Here is a 23,132-nt window from a genome sequence, read left to right as displayed (position 1 = left end):
TACAAAAAGGAAAGAAATAACAAAAGATTACAATAAAACAACAATACAATACGTTACTAAGAACTTAAAAGTCAGTGATTGCAAGACTGATTTGCTTTCAACCACTGCTTGAGCTGAGTTTGAAAGTTCGTATTGTGGGACATTGCCTGATGGCCCATTACAACATGAGCTTGAGCTCTGGTAAAGCTAACAGTTCTGATTTCTTCAACAATATTAGTGATCACAACGAACTACAATCAACATTGCCCCATGGTTTAAACTGTGCAGCAGTGATAAAATAAATATAAAAATACAGAACTCTTTTTAAAACACACAACTCAGTTCAAATTCAAATTTCACTTTAACACCTGAAACAGTGAACAAGATACCTTGTTTTTTTCACATCACCAGAAGAGTACATGCAAAACGTGTACTGGAGTTATACACCTCAGAAACCTAAAATCTTACCAAGAATATGTGTCTTATTTTTATTCAAATTCTAATTTCATATTAAGCTCTATCGTCTAAAAAAAAAAGTCTAATTTCTAGTCAAAAGTATGTCATTAGTAGATATATATTTTTTTTCAATCGAAGAAAAAGTAACTTTAAAAAAATCAATTGTAGAAAAAAAGGTTTGAATGTGAAAACATATTTGAGACTCAGAAATTCACATTTCAACACTTTATTTTTCATTGAAACTGTTTTCTTTGATCGAAGCAATCCTTTTTGTGTTTGAGCCATATTATGGGTAGAGGACATTTGTGTCCAAATCATTCAATCCCAATAAAAGTTGCTTCAATCAAAAAAACTATTTTTAATCAAAGAGAAAAAAATCTTTTGCAAAAATTTTTTAAATTTAAATGTATATTTTTTTATTGACGTGTCACTTTTTTTGAAAAGCAAAACGTTTTAAACGCCTTTTTTTTTTCTGAAGTGGAAAAAGTTTTGAAGGCACTTTTTTTCGGTTGAATCATTTTGACACGAAGATACAACTTCAACGCTACTTCCGACATGTTTGAGTGGCAGGTGATTACGCTAATGGCATAAAAGCAGGCAGCAAGAATAATGGCCACCAGGGCTCCATCCAGCCATCGGACTCTGCTCGAGTCCAAGCCAAAAATAGGGCACCGGTAGGGGGGTGTGACATCGGCATCTCACCGGAGTGTCCGCGATGGTACGGTGCCCTGTCTCGGCACACTGGCGGACCCCGATATCACCCCCCCTCCCCGGCGCGGAGGCCGGCTGTTGAGTGGACGGCCCACGAGTGACACAACACTCATTCAAAGCTGAAGCGACGGGGCTCCCGAAGGGGGCTCCCGGCGCGGATGCCGGCGACTCGCCGGTAGTCCACTCGCTTACTGGGCAGGCTAGTGTCGGGCCACTCGTCAGCCACTCACGTACCGGCGCGTCGCGACACTGCAGTAGGACCACGATTGCCAACTATCACGTCAGGGCAGCGGGTGAAGTTCCCTTTGTTGAATGACATTAAGCAGCAGCGCACCATACCATCGCAGGCACTCCGGTGAGATGCCGATTTCACACCCACGTACCGGTGCCCTATTTTCGGCTTGGACTCAAGCAGAGTCCGATGGCTCGATGGAGCTCTGGTGGCCATTATTCTTGCTGCATGCTTTTATGCCATTGGCGTAGTCACCTGCCACTCAAACATGTCGGAAGTAGCGTTGAAATCGTATCTTTGTGTCAAAATGATTCAATCGAAAAAAAGTGCCTTCAAAAACTTTTTCCATTTAAAAAAAAAAAAAAGTTTAAAACTTCATGCTTTGCAAAAAAAGTGACACGTCAATAAAAAAATATATATATTTCAAAAAATATATATTTTCAAAAAAACATTTTAGCAAGAGGTTCTTTTTCTTTCATTAAAAATATTATTTTTGATTGAAGCAACTTTTATTGGGATTGAATGATTTAGACACAAATGTCCTACCCATACTATGGTTCAAACTCATTTCACATTTCTGCTTTTGTGTGCAGTGAAGGTAGAATAAACAGTGCTCTGAAAGTTACAGTCTTGATATATGCAAGTAACCATTTGCCTCAGCTTAAGATGTCTTCGCAAATGGGTAAAGAAGTCTGCTTCTTAACAAGGCTCCACAAAGTTGCACAACTGACAGTCAAATGCAGTTTCTCCACTTTTGTCTGCATCTTTTTGAGAGTGGCATGTCGATAGGTGTACTTTGAGTGCATTAAAAGATTTAAATGTGCAGAGGCAGTCCTTATGAAGACATGGGGAGTAGGGATGTCCGAGTGTGGTATCCATGTTTTAAGCGGTAATGCTTAAGCAAGTAGCCTCTCTTTCCAGCAGAAAATGTGCAGTACTTACAAGTCCACTGCATTAGAGAATACTGCTCTGGTTGACCTGAAAAGACATAATAATTTCAGCATTGAGAACTTGTTAGAAAAAAAAGTTACATTTTTTCTTAACAGTTACAAATTAAAATGTCCAATTATTTTTAATCACAAATTAAAATCTGCAATGAATTAGTTTAATATTCACAAACTGTGTAATAATGAGTTATTTTTAAATTAATGTAATTGATTATTTTTTTAACATTCAAATTGAGATGTACAATTAATTTCTTAATCCATCTGTAAAAACATTAATGCATGTTTGTTATCCCAACCCAACAAATACAAATATTAAATAATTCATTGATCAGTGTATGAGACATACCTGTAATTGCAGAGACTGAGGTATGTGTGGACTTCTGACCATTTGCTTCAGCCTGATTGGGGGACGGTGAAAAAGAACACAAAATTAAGGCAACAATTTCAAAATATAGGCACATAAATGACCAACCTTCAACACACCAGGTTGTTATAGCATCGACTGTGATCTCTGCACTCTGAAATGTGATCTAGTCCTCCGTTTTTGCGATTAATGCATTTTAAAACAATTTCAAATTATCAGTGCAGTTTGACCAAACATGGAGGGGGAGCACTGCACATGAAGAAAAGCAAATGGAAGTGCAGATGACAAACACTCTAAAGCAGGGGTCCCCAAACTTTTTCCTGTGAGGGCCACATGACTTTCCCTTCTCTGATGAGGGGCCAGGTCAGTTTGTAACAGAAACAGTGTGACGATTGCAGCAGTGCCTAAATGTAAAAATGTATTGTTTTTCAGAAAGCCACAATTAAATTACCCTTTCTGGATTCTTCACGCAACAAAATAAAATAAAAATAATAACATAATATAATATCATATAATAATGAATAATAATAACACTATTAATTAAAGAGATAATAACCAAATAACCCTGTTTGGGTTCTTCACAGAAAAAAAGCCAGGAAATAGATAACACTATTTGGGGGGGGGGGTTCAGGAGGCCGGACCAAATGTGGAGGCGGGCCGGATACGGCCCGCGGGCCGTAGTTTGGGGACAACTGCTCTAACGCAAGAACCGATTACGTTGGCGTACATAAAGTCTGAGTGTGCATTTAGCTCTTACCTGAGCCGAAATAGACAGGCTGAAGCTGACTTAATTCTAGCACTAACTCTGTAAATAAATCACTTTATCGACATTTCTAACATTTTTACGTGAGAAAGTAGCCGTTTAGATCCACAACGTGGAAATTCGGCGCTACTCAAGCTGGCCGTAGTGACTACGGCACTTCCTGTTATTGTCACAAAATAAAACACCCACTAACGATAGAATTACTGTTTTTATTTTGAAAACAGGACGCGAACCTCCTCTCGGTCTAGCTAACTTAACTGCTCGGTAACACAGGAAGCGAACCTCCCCTCGGTCCAGCTAACTTAAAACCGCTCGGTAACTGTTTTAAATCGGTTTTAAAAACCTCTCCCATCGCCAAAAAACGTTACGAGCCCCGTCTGTCAACTTAATTACCAAGAATTCAAAACGCCGGCATAAATGGTAGTCTACCATAAACTGTAGTCTACATTTGTTTCTGAAAATTATGAGGTTACTGTCACGGTCATATAGCATGCTTGCTAGCGGTGATATTTGATGTAATTGACACTTTTCCTCCCTGGCAGCACACAGGCTACTACACTACAACAAGACAAATAGACGGTTTACAAAAGAGTAAAATATTTACTTACCAAATCAGTGTGCTGAGGACAAATAAACCCACAATGGCGGAAATAAATGAGAAAGGTGTTGGAAAGAGCGCGAAAGTAGGCAGGGCAGATCTGCGCATGTCTGATAGAACGCGCAAAGGACACTGGGTACAATAAATTATTTTTTCTAATTTGACTTAACTGGGATATATCAAGTTAAGCAAGTTCTCCAACCCCAAATTACTACTTACTTATTTAAAAGTAGTGTTCACAACAGGTTGATGAAAACTGAGTTTAGTTCACTTATCAAATTTAATTAATTTGAATGTTAGCATTTACAGTGTAGATCTCACTGTGAAAAGGCTTAAATGACTTTTTTAATTAAGTTTGATGATTGCGTTCAAACAAAATGTCCTAGAACAAAATTTTCAAATGTAACTACTAGATTGTGATACAATACACTATTGGGTGAAGTTTGGTTGACTTCTGCGCAGCGGTTTGGGAGTTAACATCAAAATTACATTTCTCGGCCATATCGCATAGATCTCACTGTGAAAAGGCTTAAATGACTTTTTTAATTAAGTTTAATGATTGCGCTCAAACCAAATGTCCTAGAACGAAATTTTCAAATGTAACTACTAGAATGTGATACAATACACTATTGGGTGAAGTTTAGTTGACTTCTGCGCAGCGGTTTGGGAGTTAACATCAAAATTACATTTCTCGGCCATATCGCATAGATCTCACTGTGAAAAGGCTTAAATGGCTTTTTTGACCTAAGTTTAATGATTGCGCTCAAACCAAATGTCCTAGAACGAAATTTTCAAATGTAACTACTAGAATGTGATACAATACACTATTGGGTGAAGTTTGGTTGACTTCTGCGCAGCGGTTTGGGAGTTAACATCAAAATTACATTTCTCGGCCATATCGCATAGATCTCACTGTGAAAAGGCTTAAATGGCTTTTTTGACCTAAGTTTGAGGATTGCGCTCAAACAAAATGTCCTAGAACAAAATTTTCAAATGTAACTACTAGATTGTGATACAATACACTATTGGGTGAAGTTTGGTTGACTTCTGCGCAGCGGTTTGGGAGTTAACATCAAAATTACATTTCTCGGCCATATCGCATAGATCTCACTGTGAAAAGGCTTAAATGACTTTTTTAATTAAGTTTGATGATTGCGCTCAAACAAAATGTCCTAGAACAAAATTTTCAAATGTAACTACTAGAATGTATTACAATACACTATTGGGTGAAGTTTGGTTGACTTCTGCGCAGCGGTTTGGGAGTTAACATCAAAATTACATTTCTCGGCCATATCGCATAGATCTCACTGTGAAAAGGCTTGAATGACTTTTTTAATTAAGTTTGATGATTGCGTTCAAACAAAATGTCCTAGAACAAAATTTTCAAATGTAACTACTAGAATGTGATACAATACACTATTGGGTGAAGTTTGGTTGACTTCTGCGCAGCGGTTTGGGAGTTAACATCAAAATTACATTTCTCGGCCATATCGCATTGATCTCACTGTGAAAAGGCTTAAATGGCTTTTTTGACCTAAGTTTGAGGATTGCGCTCAAACAAAATGTCCTAGAACAAAATTTTCAAATGTAACTACTAGATTGTGATACAATACACTATTGGGTGAAGTTTGGTTGACTTCTGCGCAGCGGTTTGGGAGTTAACATCAAAATTACATTTCTCGGCCATATCGCATAGATCTCACTGTGAAAAGGCTTAAATGGCTTTTTTGACCTAAGTTTGAGGATTGCGCTCAAATCAAATGTCCTAGAACCAAATTTCCACATGTAACTACTAGATTGTGATACAATACACTAATGGGTGAAGTTTGGTTGACTTCTGCGCAGCAGTTTTAGAGTTAACATCAAAATTACATTTCTCGGCCATATCGCATAGATCTCACTGTGAAAAGGCTTAAATGACTTTTTTAATTAAGTTTGATGATTGCGTTCAAACAAAATGTCCTAGAACAAAATTTTCAAATGTAACTACTAGATTGTGATACAATACACTATTGGGTGAAGTTTGGTTGACTTCTGCGCAGCGGTTTGGGAGTGAACATCAAAATTACATTTCTCGGCCATATCGCATAGATCTCACTGTGAAAAGGCTTAAATGGCTTTTTTGACCTAAGTTTGAGGATTGCGCTCAAATCAAATGTCCTATAACCAAATTTCCACATGTAACTACTAGATTGTGATACAATACACTAATGGGTGAAGTTTGGTTGACTTCTGCGCAGCGGTTTGGGAGTTAACATCAAAATTACATTTCTCGGCCATATCGCATTGATCTCACTGTGAAAAGGCTTAAATGGCTTTTTTGACCTAAGTTTGAGGATTGCGCTCAAACAAAATGTCCTAGAACAAAATTTTCAAATGTAACTACTAGATTGTGATACAATACACTATTGGGTGAAGTTTGGTTGACTTCTGCGCAGCGGTTTGGGAGTTAACATCAAAATTACATTTCTCGGCCATATCGCATAGATCTCACTGTGAAAAGGCTTAAATGGCTTTTTTGACCTAAGTTTGAGGATTGCGCTCAAATCAAATGTCCTAGAACCAAATTTCCACATGTAACTACTAGATTGTGATACAATACACTAATGGGTGAAGTTTGGTTGACTTCTGCGCAGCGGTTTGGGAGTTAACATCAAAATTACATTTCTCGGCCATATCGCATAGATCTCACTGTGAAAAGGCTTAAATGGCTTTTTTGACCTAAGTTTAATAATTGCGCTCAAACCAAATGTCCTAGAACGAAATTTTCAAATGTAACTACTAGAATGTGATACAATACACTATTGGGTGAAGTTTGGTTGACTTCTGCGCAGCGGTTTGGGAGTTAACATCAAAATTACATTTCTCGGCCATATCGCATTGATCTCACTGTGAAAAGGCTTAAATGGCTTTTTTGACCTAAGTTTGAGGATTGCGCTCAAACAAAATGTCCTAGAACAAAATTTTCATATGTAACTACTAGATTGTGATACAATACACTATTGGGTGAAGTTTGGTTGACTTCTGCGCAGCGGTTTGGGAGTTAACATCAAAATTACATTTCTCGGCCATATCGCATAGATCTCACTGTGAAAAGGCTTAAATGGCTTTTTTGACCTAAGTTTGAGGATTGCGCTCAAATCAAATGTCCTAGAACCAAATTTCCACATGTAACTACTAGATTGTGATACAATACACTAATGGGTGAAGTTTGGTTGACTTCTGCGCAGCGGTTTGGGAGTTAACATCAAAATTACATTTCTCGGCCATATCGCATAGATCTCACTGTGAAAAGGCTTAAATGACTTTTTTAATTAAGTTTGATGATTGCGTTCAAACAAAATGTCCTAGAACAAAATTTTCAAATGTAACTACTAGATTGTGATACAATACACTATTGGGTGAAGTTTGGTTGACTTCTGCGCAGCGGTTTGGGAGTTAACATCAAAATTACATTTCTCGGCCATATCGCATAGATCTCACTGTGAAAAGGCTTAAATGACTTTTTTAATTAAGTTTAATGATTGCGCTCAAACCAAATGTCCTAGAACGAAATTTTCAAATGTAACTACTAGAATGTGATACAATACACTATTGGGTGAAGTTTAGTTGACTTCTGCGCAGCGGTTTGGGAGTTAACATCAAAATTACATTTCTCGGCCATATCGCATAGATCTCACTGTGAAAAGGCTTAAATGGCTTTTTTGACCTAAGTTTAATGATTGCGCTCAAACCAAATGTCCTAGAACGAAATTTTCAAATGTAACTACTAGAATGTGATACAATACACTATTGGGTGAAGTTTGGTTGACTTCTGCGCAGCGGTTTGGGAGTTAACATCAAAATTACATTTCTCGGCCATATCGCATAGATCTCACTGTGAAAAGGCTTAAATGGCTTTTTTGACCTAAGTTTGAGGATTGCGCTCAAACAAAATGTCCTAGAACAAAATTTTCAAATGTAACTACTAGATTGTGATACAATACACTATTGGGTGAAGTTTGGTTGACTTCTGCGCAGCGGTTTGGGAGTTAACATCAAAATTACATTTCTCGGCCATATCGCATAGATCTCACTGTGAAAAGGCTTAAATGACTTTTTTAATTAAGTTTGATGATTGCGCTCAAACAAAATGTCCTAGAACAAAATTTTCAAATGTAACTACTAGAATGTGATACAATACACTATTGGGTGAAGTTTGGTTGACTTCTGCGCAGCGGTTTGGGAGTTAACATCAAAATTACATTTCTCGGCCATATCGCATAGATCTCACTGTGAAAAGGCTTAAATGACTTTTTTAATTAAGTTTGATGATTGCGCTCAAACCAAATGTCCTAGAACAAAATTTTCAAATGTAACTACTAGAATGTGATACAATACACTATTGGGTGAAGTTTGGTTGACTTCTGCGCAGCGGTTTGGGAGTTAACATCAAAATTACATTTCTCGGCCATATCGCATAGATCTCACTGTGAAAAGGCTTAAATGGCTTTTTTGACCTAAGTTTAATGATTGCGCTCAAACCAAATGTCCTAGAACGAAATTTTCAAATGTAACTACTAGAATGTGATACAATACACTATTGGGTGAAGTTTGGTTGACTTCTGCGCAGCGGTTTGGGAGTTAACATCAAAATTACATTTCTCGGCCATATCGCATAGATCTCACTGTGAAAAGGCTTAAATGGCTTTTTTGACCTAAGTTTGAGGATTGCGCTCAAACAAAATGTCCTAGAACAAAATTTTCAAATGTAACTACTAGATTGTGATACAATACACTATTGGGTGAAGTTTGGTTGACTTCTGCGCAGCGGTTTGGGAGTTAACATCAAAATTACATTTCTCGGCCATATCGCATAGATCTCACTGTGAAAAGGCTTAAATGACTTTTTTAATTAAGTTTGATGATTGCGCTCAAACAAAATGTCCTAGAACAAAATTTTCAAATGTAACTACTAGAATGTATTACAATACACTATTGGGTGAAGTTTGGTTGACTTCTGCGCAGCGGTTTGGGAGTTAACATCAAAATTACATTTCTCGGCCATATCGCATAGATCTCACTGTGAAAAGGCTTGAATGACTTTTTTAATTAAGTTTGATGATTGCGTTCAAACAAAATGTCCTAGAACAAAATTTTCAAATGTAACTACTAGAATGTGATACAATACACTATTGGGTGAAGTTTGGTTGACTTCTGCGCAGCGGTTTGGGAGTTAACATCAAAATTACATTTCTCGGCCATATCGCATTGATCTCACTGTGAAAAGGCTTAAATGGCTTTTTTGACCTAAGTTTGAGGATTGCGCTCAAAAAAAATGTCCTAGAACAAAATTTTCAAATGTAACTACTAGATTGTGATACAATACACTATTGGGTGAAGTTTGGTTGACTTCTGCGCAGCGGTTTGGGAGTTAACATCAAAATTACATTTCTCGGCCATATCGCATAGATCTCACTGTGAAAAGGCTTAAATGGCTTTTTTGACCTAAGTTTGAGGATTGCGCTCAAATCAAATGTCCTAGAACCAAATTTCCACATGTAACTACTAGATTGTGATACAATACACTAATGGGTGAAGTTTGGTTGACTTCTGCGCAGCAGTTTTAGAGTTAACATCAAAATTACATTTCTCGGCCATATCGCATAGATCTCACTGTGAAAAGGCTTAAATGACTTTTTTAATTAAGTTTGATGATTGCGTTCAAACAAAATGTCCTAGAACAAAATTTTCAAATGTAACTACTAGATTGTGATACAATACACTATTGGGTGAAGTTTGGTTGACTTCTGCGCAGCGGTTTGGGAGTGAACATCAAAATTACATTTCTCGGCCATATCGCATAGATCTCACTGTGAAAAGGCTTAAATGGCTTTTTTGACCTAAGTTTGAGGATTGCGCTCAAATCAAATGTCCTATAACCAAATTTCCACATGTAACTACTAGATTGTGATACAATACACTAATGGGTGAAGTTTGGTTGACTTCTGCGCAGCGGTTTGGGAGTTAACATCAAAATTACATTTCTCGGCCATATCGCATTGATCTCACTGTGAAAAGGCTTAAATGGCTTTTTTGACCTAAGTTTGAGGATTGCGCTCAAACAAAATGTCCTAGAACAAAATTTTCAAATGTAACTACTAGATTGTGATACAATACACTATTGGGTGAAGTTTGGTTGACTTCTGCGCAGCGGTTTGGGAGTTAACATCAAAATTACATTTCTCGGCCATATCGCATAGATCTCACTGTGAAAAGGCTTAAATGGCTTTTTTGACCTAAGTTTGAGGATTGCGCTCAAATCAAATGTCCTAGAACCAAATTTCCACATGTAACTACTAGATTGTGATACAATACACTAATGGGTGAAGTTTGGTTGACTTCTGCGCAGCGGTTTGGGAGTTAACATCAAAATTACATTTCTCGGCCATATCGCATAGATCTCACTGTGAAAAGGCTTAAATGGCTTTTTTGACCTAAGTTTAATAATTGCGCTCAAACCAAATGTCCTAGAACGAAATTTTCAAATGTAACTACTAGAATGTGATACAATACACTATTGGGTGAAGTTTGGTTGACTTCTGCGCAGCGGTTTGGGAGTTAACATCAAAATTACATTTCTCGGCCATATCGCATTGATCTCACTGTGAAAAGGCTTAAATGGCTTTTTTGACCTAAGTTTGAGGATTGCGCTCAAACAAAATGTCCTAGAACAAAATTTTCATATGTAACTACTAGATTGTGATACAATACACTATTGGGTGAAGTTTGGTTGACTTCTGCGCAGCGGTTTGGGAGTTAACATCAAAATTACATTTCTCGGCCATATCGCATAGATCTCACTGTGAAAAGGCTTAAATGGCTTTTTTGACCTAAGTTTGAGGATTGCGCTCAAATCAAATGTCCTAGAACCAAATTTCCACATGTAACTACTAGATTGTGATACAATACACTAATGGGTGAAGTTTGGTTGACTTCTGCGCAGCGGTTTGGGAGTTAACATCAAAATTACATTTCTCGGCCATATCGCATAGATCTCACTGTGAAAAGGCTTAAATGACTTTTTTAATTAAGTTTGATGATTGCGTTCAAACAAAATGTCCTAGAACAAAATTTTCAAATGTAACTACTAGATTGTGATACAATACACTATTGGGTGAAGTTTGGTTGACTTCTGCGCAGCGGTTTGGGAGTTAACATCAAAATTACATTTCTCGGCCATATCGCATAGATCTCACTGTGAAAAGGCTTAAATGACTTTTTTAATTAAGTTTAATGATTGCGCTCAAACCAAATGTCCTAGAACGAAATTTTCAAATGTAACTACTAGAATGTGATACAATACACTATTGGGTGAAGTTTAGTTGACTTCTGCGCAGCGGTTTGGGAGTTAACATCAAAATTACATTTCTCGGCCATATCGCATAGATCTCACTGTGAAAAGGCTTAAATGGCTTTTTTGACCTAAGTTTAATGATTGCGCTCAAACCAAATGTCCTAGAACGAAATTTTCAAATGTAACTACTAGAATGTGATACAATACACTATTGGGTGAAGTTTGGTTGACTTCTGCGCAGCGGTTTGGGAGTTAACATCAAAATTACATTTCTCGGCCATATCGCATAGATCTCACTGTGAAAAGGCTTAAATGGCTTTTTTGACCTAAGTTTGAGGATTGCGCTCAAACAAAATGTCCTAGAACAAAATTTTCAAATGTAACTACTAGATTGTGATACAATACACTATTGGGTGAAGTTTGGTTGACTTCTGCGCAGCGGTTTGGGAGTTAACATCAAAATTACATTTCTCGGCCATATCGCATAGATCTCACTGTGAAAAGGCTTAAATGACTTTTTTAATTAAGTTTGATGATTGCGCTCAAACAAAATGTCCTAGAACAAAATTTTCAAATGTAACTACTAGAATGTGATACAATACACTATTGGGTGAAGTTTGGTTGACTTCTGCGCAGCGGTTTGGGAGTTAACATCAAAATTACATTTCTCGGCCATATCGCATAGATCTCACTGTGAAAAGGCTTAAATGACTTTTTTAATTAAGTTTGATGATTGCGTTCAAACAAAATGTCCTAGAACAAAATTTTCAAATGTAACTACTAGAATGTGATACAATACACTATTGGGTGAAGTTTGGTTGACTTCTGCGCAGCGGTTTGGGAGTTAACATCAAAATTACATTTCTCAGCCATATCGCATTGATCTCACTGTGAAAAGGCTTAAATGGCTTTTTTGACCTAAGTTTGAGGATTGCGCTCAAACAAAATGTCCTAGAACAAAATTTTCAAATGTAACTACTAGATTGTGATACAATACACTATTGGGTGAAGTTTGGTTGACTTCTGCGCAGCGGTTTGGGAGTTAACATCAAAATTACATTTCTCGGCCATATCGCATAGATCTCACTGTGAAAAGGCTTAAATGGCTTTTTTGACCTAAGTTTGAGGATTGCGCTCAAATCAAATGTCCTAGAACCAAATTTCCACATGTAACTACTAGATTGTGATACAATACACTAATGGGTGAAGTTTGGTTGACTTCTGCGCAGCAGTTTTAGAGTTAACATCAAAATTACATTTCTCGGCCATATCGCATAGATCTCACTGTGAAAAGGCTTAAATGACTTTTTTAATTAAGTTTGATGATTGCGTTCAAACAAAATGTCCTAGAACAAAATTTTCAAATGTAACTACTAGATTGTGATACAATACACTATTGGGTGAAGTTTGGTTGACTTCTGCGCAGCGGTTTGGGAGTGAACATCAAAATTACATTTCTCGGCCATATCGCATAGATCTCACTGTGAAAAGGCTTAAATGGCTTTTTTGACCTAAGTTTGAGGATTGCGCTCAAATCAAATGTCCTATAACCAAATTTCCACATGTAACTACTAGATTGTGATACAATACACTAATGGGTGAAGTTTGGTTGACTTCTGCGCAGCGGTTTGGGAGTTAACATCAAAATTACATTTCTCGGCCATATCGCATAGATCTCACTGTGAAAAGGCTTAAATGACTTTTTTAATTAAGTTTGATGATTGCGTTCAAACAAAATGTCCTAGAACGAAATTTTCAAATGTAACTACTAGATTGTGATACAATACACTATTGGGTGAAGTTTGGTTGACTTCTGCGCAGCGGTTTGGGAGTTAACATCAAAATTACATTTCTCGGCCATATCGCATAGATCTCACTGTGAAAAGGCTTAAATGGCTTTTTTGACCTAAGTTTGAGGATTGCGCTCAAATCAAATGTCCTAGAACCAAATTTCCACATGTAACTACTAGATTGTGATACAATACACTAATGGGTGAAGTTTGGTTGACTTCTGCGCAGCGGTTTGGGAGTTAACATCAAAATTACATTTCTCGGCCATATCGCATAGATCTCACTGTGAAAAGGCTTAAATGGCTTTTTTGACCTAAGTTTAATAATTGCGCTCAAACCAAATGTCCTAGAACGAAATTTCCACATGTAACTACTACATTGTGATACAATACACTAATGGGTGAAGTTTGGTTGACTTCTGCGCAGCGGTTTGGGAGTTAACATCAAAATTACATTTCTCGGCCATATCGCATAGATCTCACTGTGAAAAGGCTTAAATGGCTTTTTTGACCTAAGTTTGAGGATTGCGCTCAAATCAAATGTCCTAGAACCAAATTTCCACATGTAACTACTAGATTGTGATACAATACACTAATGGGTGAAGTTTGGTTGACTTCTGCGCAGCGGTTTGGGAGTTAACATCAAAATTACATTTCTCGGCCATATCGCATAGATCTCACTGTGAAAAGGCTTAAATGGCTTTTTTGACCTAAGTTTAATAATTGCGCTCAAACCAAATGTCCTAGAACGAAATTTCCACATGTAACTACTACATTGTGATACAATACACTAATGGGTGAAGTTTGGTTGACTTCTGCGCAGCGGTTTGGGAGTTAACATCAAAATTACATTTCTCGGCCATATCGCATAGAACTCACTGTGAAAAGGCTTAAATGACTTTTTTAATTAAGTTTAATGATTGCGTTAAAAAAAAATGTCCTAGAACAAAATTTTCAAATGTAACTACTAGATTGTGATACAATACACTATTGGGTGAAGTTTGGTTGACTTCTGCGCAGCGGTTTGGGAGTTAACATCAAAATTACATTTCTCGGCCATATCGCATAGATCTCACTGTGAAAAGGCTTAAATGGCTTTTTTGACCTAAGTTTGAGGATTGCGCTCAAATCAAATGTCCTAGAACCAAATTTCCACATGTAACTACTAGATTGTGATACAATACACTAATGGGTGAAGTTTGGTTGACTTCTGCGCAGCGGTTTGGGAGTTAACATCAAAATTACATTTCTCGGCCATATCGCATAGATCTCACTGTGAAAAGGCTTAAATGGCTTTTTTGACCTAAGTTTAATAATTGCGCTCAAACCAAATGTCCTAGAACGAAATTTTCAAATGTAACTACTAGAATGTGATACAATACACTATTGGGTGAAGTTTGGTTGACTTCTGCGCAGCGGTTTGGGAGTTAACATCAAAATTACATTTCTCGGCCATATCGCATTGATCTCACTGTGAAAAGGCTTAAATGGCTTTTTTGACCTAAGTTTGAGGATTGCGCTCAAACAAAATGTCCAAGAACAAAATTTTCAAATGTAACTACTAGATTGTGATACAATACACTATTGGGTGAAGTTTGGTTGACTTCTGCGCAGCGGTTTGGGAGTTAACATCAAAATTACATTTCTCGGCCATATCGCATAGATCTCACTGTGAAAAGGCTTAAATGGCTTTTTTGACCTAAGTTTGAGGATTGCGCTCAAATCAAATGTCCTAGAACCAAATTTCCACATGTAACTACTACATTGTGATACAATACACTAATGGGTGAAGTTTGGTTGACTTCTGCGCAGCGGTTTGGGAGTTAACATCAAAATTACATTTCTCGGCCATATCGCATAGAACTCACTGTGAAAAGGCTTAAATGACTTTTTTAATTAAGTTTAATGATTGCGTTCAAAAAAAATGTCCTAGAACAAAATTTTCAAATGTAACTACTAGATTGTGATACAATACACTATTGGGTGAAGTTTGGTTGACTTCTGCGCAGCGGTTTGGGAGTTAACATCAAAATTACATTTCTCGGCCATATCGCATAGATCTCACTGTGAAAAGGCTTAAATGGCTTTTTTGACCTAAGTTTGAGGATTGCGCTCAAATCAAATGTCCTAGAACCAAATTTCCACATGTAACTACTAGATTGTGATACAATACACTAATGGGTGAAGTTTGGTTGACTTCTGCGCAGCGGTTTGGGAGTTAACATCAAAATTACATTTCTCGGCCATATCGCATAGATCTCACTGTGAAAAGGCTTAAATGGCTTTTTTGACCTAAGTTTAATAATTGCGCTCAAACCAAATGTCCTAGAACGAAATTTTCAAATGTAACTACTAGAATGTGATACAATACACTATTGGGTGAAGTTTGGTTGACTTCTGCGCAGCGGTTTGGGAGTTAACATCAAAATTACATTTCTCGGCCATATCGCATTGATCTCACTGTGAAAAGGCTTAAATGGCTTTTTTGACCTAAGTTTGAGGATTGCGCTCAAACAAAATGTCCAAGAACAAAATTTTCAAATGTAACTACTAGATTGTGATACAATACACTATTGGGTGAAGTTTGGTTGACTTCTGCGCAGCGGTTTGGGAGTTAACATCAAAATTACATTTCTCGGCCATATCGCATAGATCTCACTGTGAAAAGGCTTAAATGGCTTTTTTGACCTAAGTTTGAGGATTGCGCTCAAATCAAATGTCCTAGAACCAAATTTCCACATGTAACTACTAGATTGTGATACAATACACTAATGGGTGAAGTTTGGTTGACTTCTGCGCAGCGGTTTGGGAGTTAACATCAAAATTACATTTCTCGGCCATATCGCATAGATCTCACTGTGAAAAGGCTTAAATGACTTTTTTAATTAAGTTTGATGATTGCGTTCAAACAAAATGTCCTAGAACAAAATTTTCAAATGTAACTACTAGATTGTGATACAATACACTATTGGGTGAAGTTTGGTTGACTTCTGCGCAGCGGTTTGGGAGTTAACATCAAAATTACATTTCTCGGCCATATCGCATAGATCTCACTGTGAAAAGGCTTAAATGACTTTTTTAATTAAGTTTAATGATTGCGCTCAAACCAAATGTCCTAGAACCAAATTTTCAAATGTAACTACTAGAATGTGATACAATACACTATTGGGTGAAGTTTAGTTGACTTCTGCGCAGCGGTTTGGGAGTTAACATCAAAATTACATTTCTCGGCCATATCGCATAGATCTCACTGTGAAAAGGCTTAAATGGCTTTTTTGACCTAAGTTTAATGATTGCGCTCAAACCAAATGTCCTAGAACGAAATTTTCAAAAGTAACTACTAGAATGTGATACAATACACTATTGGGTGAAGTTTGGTTGACTTCTGCGCAGCGGTTTGGGAGTTAACATCAAAATTACATTTCTCGGCCATATCGCATAGATCTCACTGTGAAAAGGCTTAAATGGCTTTTTTGACCTAAGTTTGAGGATTGCGCTCAAACAAAATGTCCTAGAACAAAATTTTCAAATGTAACTACTAGATTGTGATACAATACATTATTGGGTGAAGTTTGGTTGACTTCTGCGCAGCGGTTTGGGAGTTAACATCAAAATTACATTTCTCGGCCGTATCGCATAGATCTCACTGTGAAAAGGCTTAAATGACTTTTTTAATTAAGTTTGATGATTGCGCTCAAACAAAATGTCCTAGAACAAAATTTTCAAATGTAACTACTAGAATGTGATACAATACACTATTGGGTGAAGTTTGGTTGACTTCTGCGCAGCGGTTTGGGAGTTAACATCAAAATTACATTTCTCGGCCATATCGCATAGATCTCACTGTGAAAAGGCTTAAATGACTTTTTTAATTAAGTTTGATGATTGCGTTCAAACAAAATGTCCTAGAACAAAATTTTCAAATGTAACTACTAGAATGTGATACAATACACTATTGGGTGAAGTTTAGTTGACTTCTGCGCAGCGGTTTGGGAGTTAACATCAAAATTACATTTCTCGGCCATATCGCATAGATCTCACTGTGAAAAGGCTTAAATGGCTTTTTTGACCTAAGTTTAATGATTGCGCTCAAACCAAATGTCCTAGAACGAAATTTTCAAATGTAACTACTAGAATGTGATACAATACACTATTGGGTGAAGTTTGGTTGACTTCTGCGCAGCGGTTTGGGAGTTAACATCAAAATTACATTTCTCGGCCATATCGCATAGATCTCACTGTGAAAAGGCTTAAATGGCTTTTTTGACCTAAGTTTGAGGATTGCGCTCAAACAAAATGTCCTAGAACAAAATTTTCAAATGTAACTACTAGATTGTGATACAATACACTATTGGGTGAAGTTTGGTTGACTTCTGCGCAGCGGTTTGGGAGTTAACATCAAAATTACATTTCTCGGCCATATCGCATAGATCTCACTGTGAAAAGGCTTAAATGACTTTTTTAATTAAGTTTGATGATTGCGCTCAAACAAAATGTCCTAGAACAAAATTTTCAAATGTAACTACTAGAATGTATTACAATACACTATTGGGTGAAGTTTGGTTGACTTCTGCGCAGCGGTTTGGGAGTTAACATCAAAATTACATTTCTCGGCCATATCGCATAGATCTCACTGTGAAAAGGCTTAAATGACTTTTTTAATTAAGTTTGATGATTGCGTTCAAACAAAATGTCCTAGAACAAAATTTTCAAATGTAACTACTAGAATGTGATACAATACACTATTGGGTGAAGTTTGGTTGACTTCTGCGCAGCGGTTTGGGAGTTAACATCAAAATTACATTTCTCGGCCATATCGCATAGATCTCACTGTGAAAAGGCTTAAATGACTTTTTTAATTAAGTTTGATGATTGCGCTCAAACAAAATGTCCTAGAACAAAATTTTCAAATGTAACTACTAGAATGTGATACAATACACTATTGGGTGAAGTTTGGTTGACTTCTGCGCAGCGGTTTGGGAGTTAACATCAAAATTACATTTCTCGGCCATATCGCATAGATCTCACTGTGAAAAGGCTTAAATGACTTTTTTAATTAAGTTTGATGATTGCGCTCAAACAAAATGTCCTAGAACAAAATTTTCAAATGTAACTACTAGAATGTGATACAATACACTATTGGGTGAAGTTTGGTTGACTTCTGCGCAGCGGTTTGGGAGTTAACATCAAAATTACATTTCTCGGCCATATCGCATAGATCTCACTGTGAAAAGGCTTAAATGACTTTTTTAATTAAGTTTGATGATTGCGTTCAAACAAAATGTCCTAGAACAAAATTTTCAAATGTAACTACTAGAATGTGATACAATACACTATTGGGTGAAGTTTGGTTGACTTCTGCGCAGCGGTTTGGGAGTTAACATCAAAATTACATTTCTCAGCCATATCGCATTGATCTCACTGTGAAAAGGCTTAAATGGCTTTTTTGACCTAAGTTTGAGGATTGCGCTCAAACAAAATGTCCTAGAACAAAATTTTCAAATGTAACTACTAGATTGTGATACAATACACTATTGGGTGAAGTTTGGTTGACTTCTGCGCAGCGGTTTGGGAGTTAACATCAAAATTACATTTCTCGGCCATATCGCATAGATCTCACTGTGAAAAGGCTTAAATGGCTTTTTTGACCTAAGTTTGAGGATTGCGCTCAAATCAAATGTCCTAGAACCAAATTTCCACATGTAACTACTAGATTGTGATACAATACACTAATGGGTGAAGTTTGGTTGACTTCTGCGCAGCAGTTTTAGAGTTAACATCAAAATTACATTTCTCGGCCATATCGCATAGATCTCACTGTGAAAAGGCTTAAATGACTTTTTTAATTAAGTTTGATGATTGCGTTCAAACAAAATGTCCTAGAACAAAATTTTCAAATGTAACTACTAGATTGTGATACAATACACTATTGGGTGAAGTTTGGTTGACTTCTGCGCAGCGGTTTGGGAGTGAACATCAAAATTACATTTCTCGGCCATATCGCATAGATCTCACTGTGAAAAGGCTTAAATGGCTTTTTTGACCTAAGTTTGAGGATTGCGCTCAAATCAAATGTCCTATAACCAAATTTCCACATGTAACTACTAGATTGTGATACAATACACTAATGGGTGAAGTTTGGTTGACTTCTGCGCAGCGGTTTGGGAGTTAACATCAAAATTACATTTCTCGGCCATATCGCATAGATCTCACTGTGAAAAGGCTTAAATGACTTTTTTAATTAAGTTTGATGATTGCGTTCAAACAAAATGTCCTAGAACGAAATTTTCAAATGTAACTACTAGATTGTGATACAATACACTATTGGGTGAAGTTTGGTTGACTTCTGCGCAGCGGTTTGGGAGTTAACATCAAAATTACATTTCTCGGCCATATCGCATAGATCTCACTGTGAAAAGGCTTAAATGGCTTTTTTGACCTAAGTTTGAGGATTGCGCTCAAATCAAATGTCCTAGAACCAAATTTCCACATGTAACTACTAGATTGTGATACAATACACTAATGGGTGAAGTTTGGTTGACTTCTGCGCAGCGGTTTGGGAGTTAACATCAAAATTACATTTCTCGGCCATATCGCATAGATCTCACTGTGAAAAGGCTTAAATGGCTTTTTTGACCTAAGTTTAATAATTGCGCTCAAACCAAATGTCCTAGAACGAAATTTCCACATGTAACTACTACATTGTGATACAATACACTAATGGGTGAAGTTTGGTTGACTTCTGCGCAGCGGTTTGGGAGTTAACATCAAAATTACATTTCTCGGCCATATCGCATAGATCTCACTGTGAAAAGGCTTAAATGGCTTTTTTGACCTAAGTTTGAGGATTGCGCTCAAATCAAATGTCCTAGAACCAAATTTCCACATGTAACTACTAGATTGTGATACAATACACTAATGGGTGAAGTTTGGTTGACTTCTGCGCAGCGGTTTGGGAGTTAACATCAAAATTACATTTCTCGGCCATATCGCATAGATCTCACTGTGAAAAGGCTTAAATGGCTTTTTTGACCTAAGTTTAATAATTGCGCTCAAACCAAATGTCCTAGAACGAAATTTCCACATGTAACTACTACATTGTGATACAATACACTAATGGGTGAAGTTTGGTTGACTTCTGCGCAGCGGTTTGGGAGTTAACATCAAAATTACATTTCTCGGCCATATCGCATAGAACTCACTGTGAAAAGGCTTAAATGACTTTTTGTAATTAAGTTTAATGATTGCGTTAAAAAAAAATGTCCTAGAACAAAATTTTCAAATGTAACTACTAGATTGTGATACAATACACTATTGGGTGAAGTTAGGTTGACTTCTGCGCAGCGGTTTGGGAGTTAACATCAAAATTACATTTCTCGGCCATATCGCATAGATCTCACTGTGAAAAGGCTTAAATGGCTTTTTTGACCTAAGTTTGAGGATTGCGCTCAAATCAAATGTCCTAGAACCAAATTTCCACATGTAACTACTAGATTGTGATACAATACACTAATGGGTGAAGTTTGGTTGACTTCTGCGCAGCGGTTTGGGAGTTAACATCAAAATTACATTTCTCGGCCATATCGCATAGATCTCACTGTGAAAAGGCTTAAATGGCTTTTTTGACCTAAGTTTAATAATTGCGCTCAAACCAAATGTCCTAGAACGAAATTTTCAAATGTAACTACTAGAATGTGATACAATACACTATTGGGTGAAGTTTGGTTGACTTCTGCGCAGCGGTTTGGGAGTTAACATCAAAATTACATTTCTCGGCCATATCGCATTGATCTCACTGTGAAAAGGCTTAAATGGCTTTTTTGACCTAAGTTTGAGGATTGCGCTCAAACAAAATGTCCAAGAACAAAATTTTCAAATGTAACTACTAGATTGTGATACAATACACTATTGGGTGAAGTTTGGTTGACTTCTGCGCAGCGGTTTGGGAGTTAACATCAAAATTACATTTCTCGGCCATATCGCATAGATCTCACTGTGAAAAGGCTTAAATGGCTTTTTTGACCTAAGTTTGAGGATTGCGCTCAAATCAAATGTCCTAGAACCAAATTTCCACATGTAACTACTACATTGTGATACAATACACTAATGGGTGAAGTTTGGTTGACTTCTGCGCAGCGGTTTGGGAGTTAACATCAAAATTACATTTCTCGGCCATATCGCATAGAACTCACTGTGAAAAGGCTTAAATGACTTTTTTAATTAAGTTTAATGATTGCGTTCAAAAAAAATGTCCTAGAACAAAATTTTCAAATGTAACTACTAGATTGTGATACAATACACTATTGGGTGAAGTTTGGTTGACTTCTGCGCAGCGGTTTGGGAGTTAACATCAAAATTACATTTCTCGGCCATATCGCATAGATCTCACTGTGAAAAGGCTTAAATGGCTTTTTTGACCTAAGTTTGAGGATTGCGCTCAAATCAAATGTCCTAGAACCAAATTTCCACATGTAACTACTAGATTGTGATACAATACACTAATGGGTGAAGTTTGGTTGACTTCTGCGCAGCGGTTTGGGAGTTAACATCAAAATTACATTTCTCGGCCATATCGCATAGATCTCACTGTGAAAAGGCTTAAATGGCTTTTTTGACCTAAGTTTAATAATTGCGCTCAAACCAAATGTCCTAGAACGAAATTTTCAAATGTAACTACTAGAATGTGATACAATACACTATTGGGTGAAGTTTGGTTGACTTCTGCGCAGCGGTTTGGGAGTTAACATCAAAATTACATTTCTCGGCCATATCGCATTGATCTCACTGTGAAAAGGCTTAAATGGCTTTTTTGACCTAAGTTTGAGGATTGCGCTCAAACAAAATGTCCAAGAACAAAATTTTCAAATGTAACTACTAGATTGTGATACAATACACTATTGGGTGAAGTTTGGTTGACTTCTGCGCAGCGGTTTGGGAGTTAACATCAAAATTACATTTCTCGGCCATATCGCATAGATCTCACTGTGAAAAGGCTTAAATGGCTTTTTTGACCTAAGTTTGAGGATTGCGCTCAAATCAAATGTCCTAGAACCAAATTTCCACATGTAACTACTAGATTGTGATACAATACACTAATGGGTGAAGTTTGGTTGACTTCTGCGCAGCGGTTTGGGAGTTAACATCAAAATTACATTTCTCGGCCATATCGCATAGATCTCACTGTGAAAAGGCTTAAATGACTTTTTTAATTAAGTTTGATGATTGCGTTCAAACAAAATGTCCTAGAACAAAATTTTCAAATGTAACTACTAGATTGTGATACAATACACTATTGGGTGAAGTTTGGTTGACTTCTGCGCAGCGGTTTGGGAGTTAACATCAAAATTACATTTCTCGGCCATATCGCATAGATCTCACTGTGAAAAGGCTTAAATGACTTTTTTAATTAAGTTTAATGATTGCGCTCAAACCAAATGTCCTAGAACCAAATTTTCAAATGTAACTACTAGAATGTGATACAATACACTATTGGGTGAAGTTTAGTTGACTTCTGCGCAGCGGTTTGGGAGTTAACATCAAAATTACATTTCTCGGCCATATCGCATAGATCTCACTGTGAAAAGGCTTAAATGGCTTTTTTGACCTAAGTTTAATGATTGCGCTCAAACCAAATGTCCTAGAACGAAATTTTCAAAAGTAACTACTAGAATGTGATACAATACACTATTGGGTGAAGTTTGGTTGACTTCTGCGCAGCGGTTTGGGAGTTAACATCAAAATTACATTTCTCGGCCATATCGCATAGATCTCACTGTGAAAAGGCTTAAATGGCTTTTTTGACCTAAGTTTGAGGATTGCGCTCAAACAAAATGTCCTAGAACAAAATTTTCAAATGTAACTACTAGATTGTGATACAATACATTATTGGGTGAAGTTTGGTTGACTTCTGCGCAGCGGTTTGGGAGTTAACATCAAAATTACATTTCTCGGCCGTA

The 23,132-nt window shown here is 37.0% G+C and overlaps 1 long non-coding RNA gene across 1 annotated transcript; it reads right to left on the bottom strand.

Moving 5' to 3' along the window:
- Nucleotides 1-1,880: 1,880 nt before the first annotated feature.
- On the bottom strand, nucleotides 1,881-4,106 carry LOC130911350 (uncharacterized). Its single transcript, XR_009062027.1, has 3 exons — nucleotides 4,061-4,106; nucleotides 2,672-2,723; nucleotides 1,881-2,356 (listed from the first exon to the last, which is right to left on the bottom strand). It is a non-coding gene; the product is annotated as an uncharacterized LOC130911350 (long non-coding RNA).
- Between the last annotated feature and the right edge of the window lie 19,026 nt (nucleotides 4,107-23,132).

The sequence above is a fragment of the Corythoichthys intestinalis genome, unplaced genomic scaffold (genome assembly GCF_030265065.1).
Source record: "Corythoichthys intestinalis isolate RoL2023-P3 unplaced genomic scaffold, ASM3026506v1 HiC_scaffold_35, whole genome shotgun sequence".
Taxonomy (NCBI): Eukaryota; Metazoa; Chordata; class Actinopteri; order Syngnathiformes; family Syngnathidae; genus Corythoichthys; species Corythoichthys intestinalis.
The sequence above is the reverse complement of the archived record's forward strand: the minus strand, read 5'-3'. Positions and strand labels throughout refer to the sequence as shown.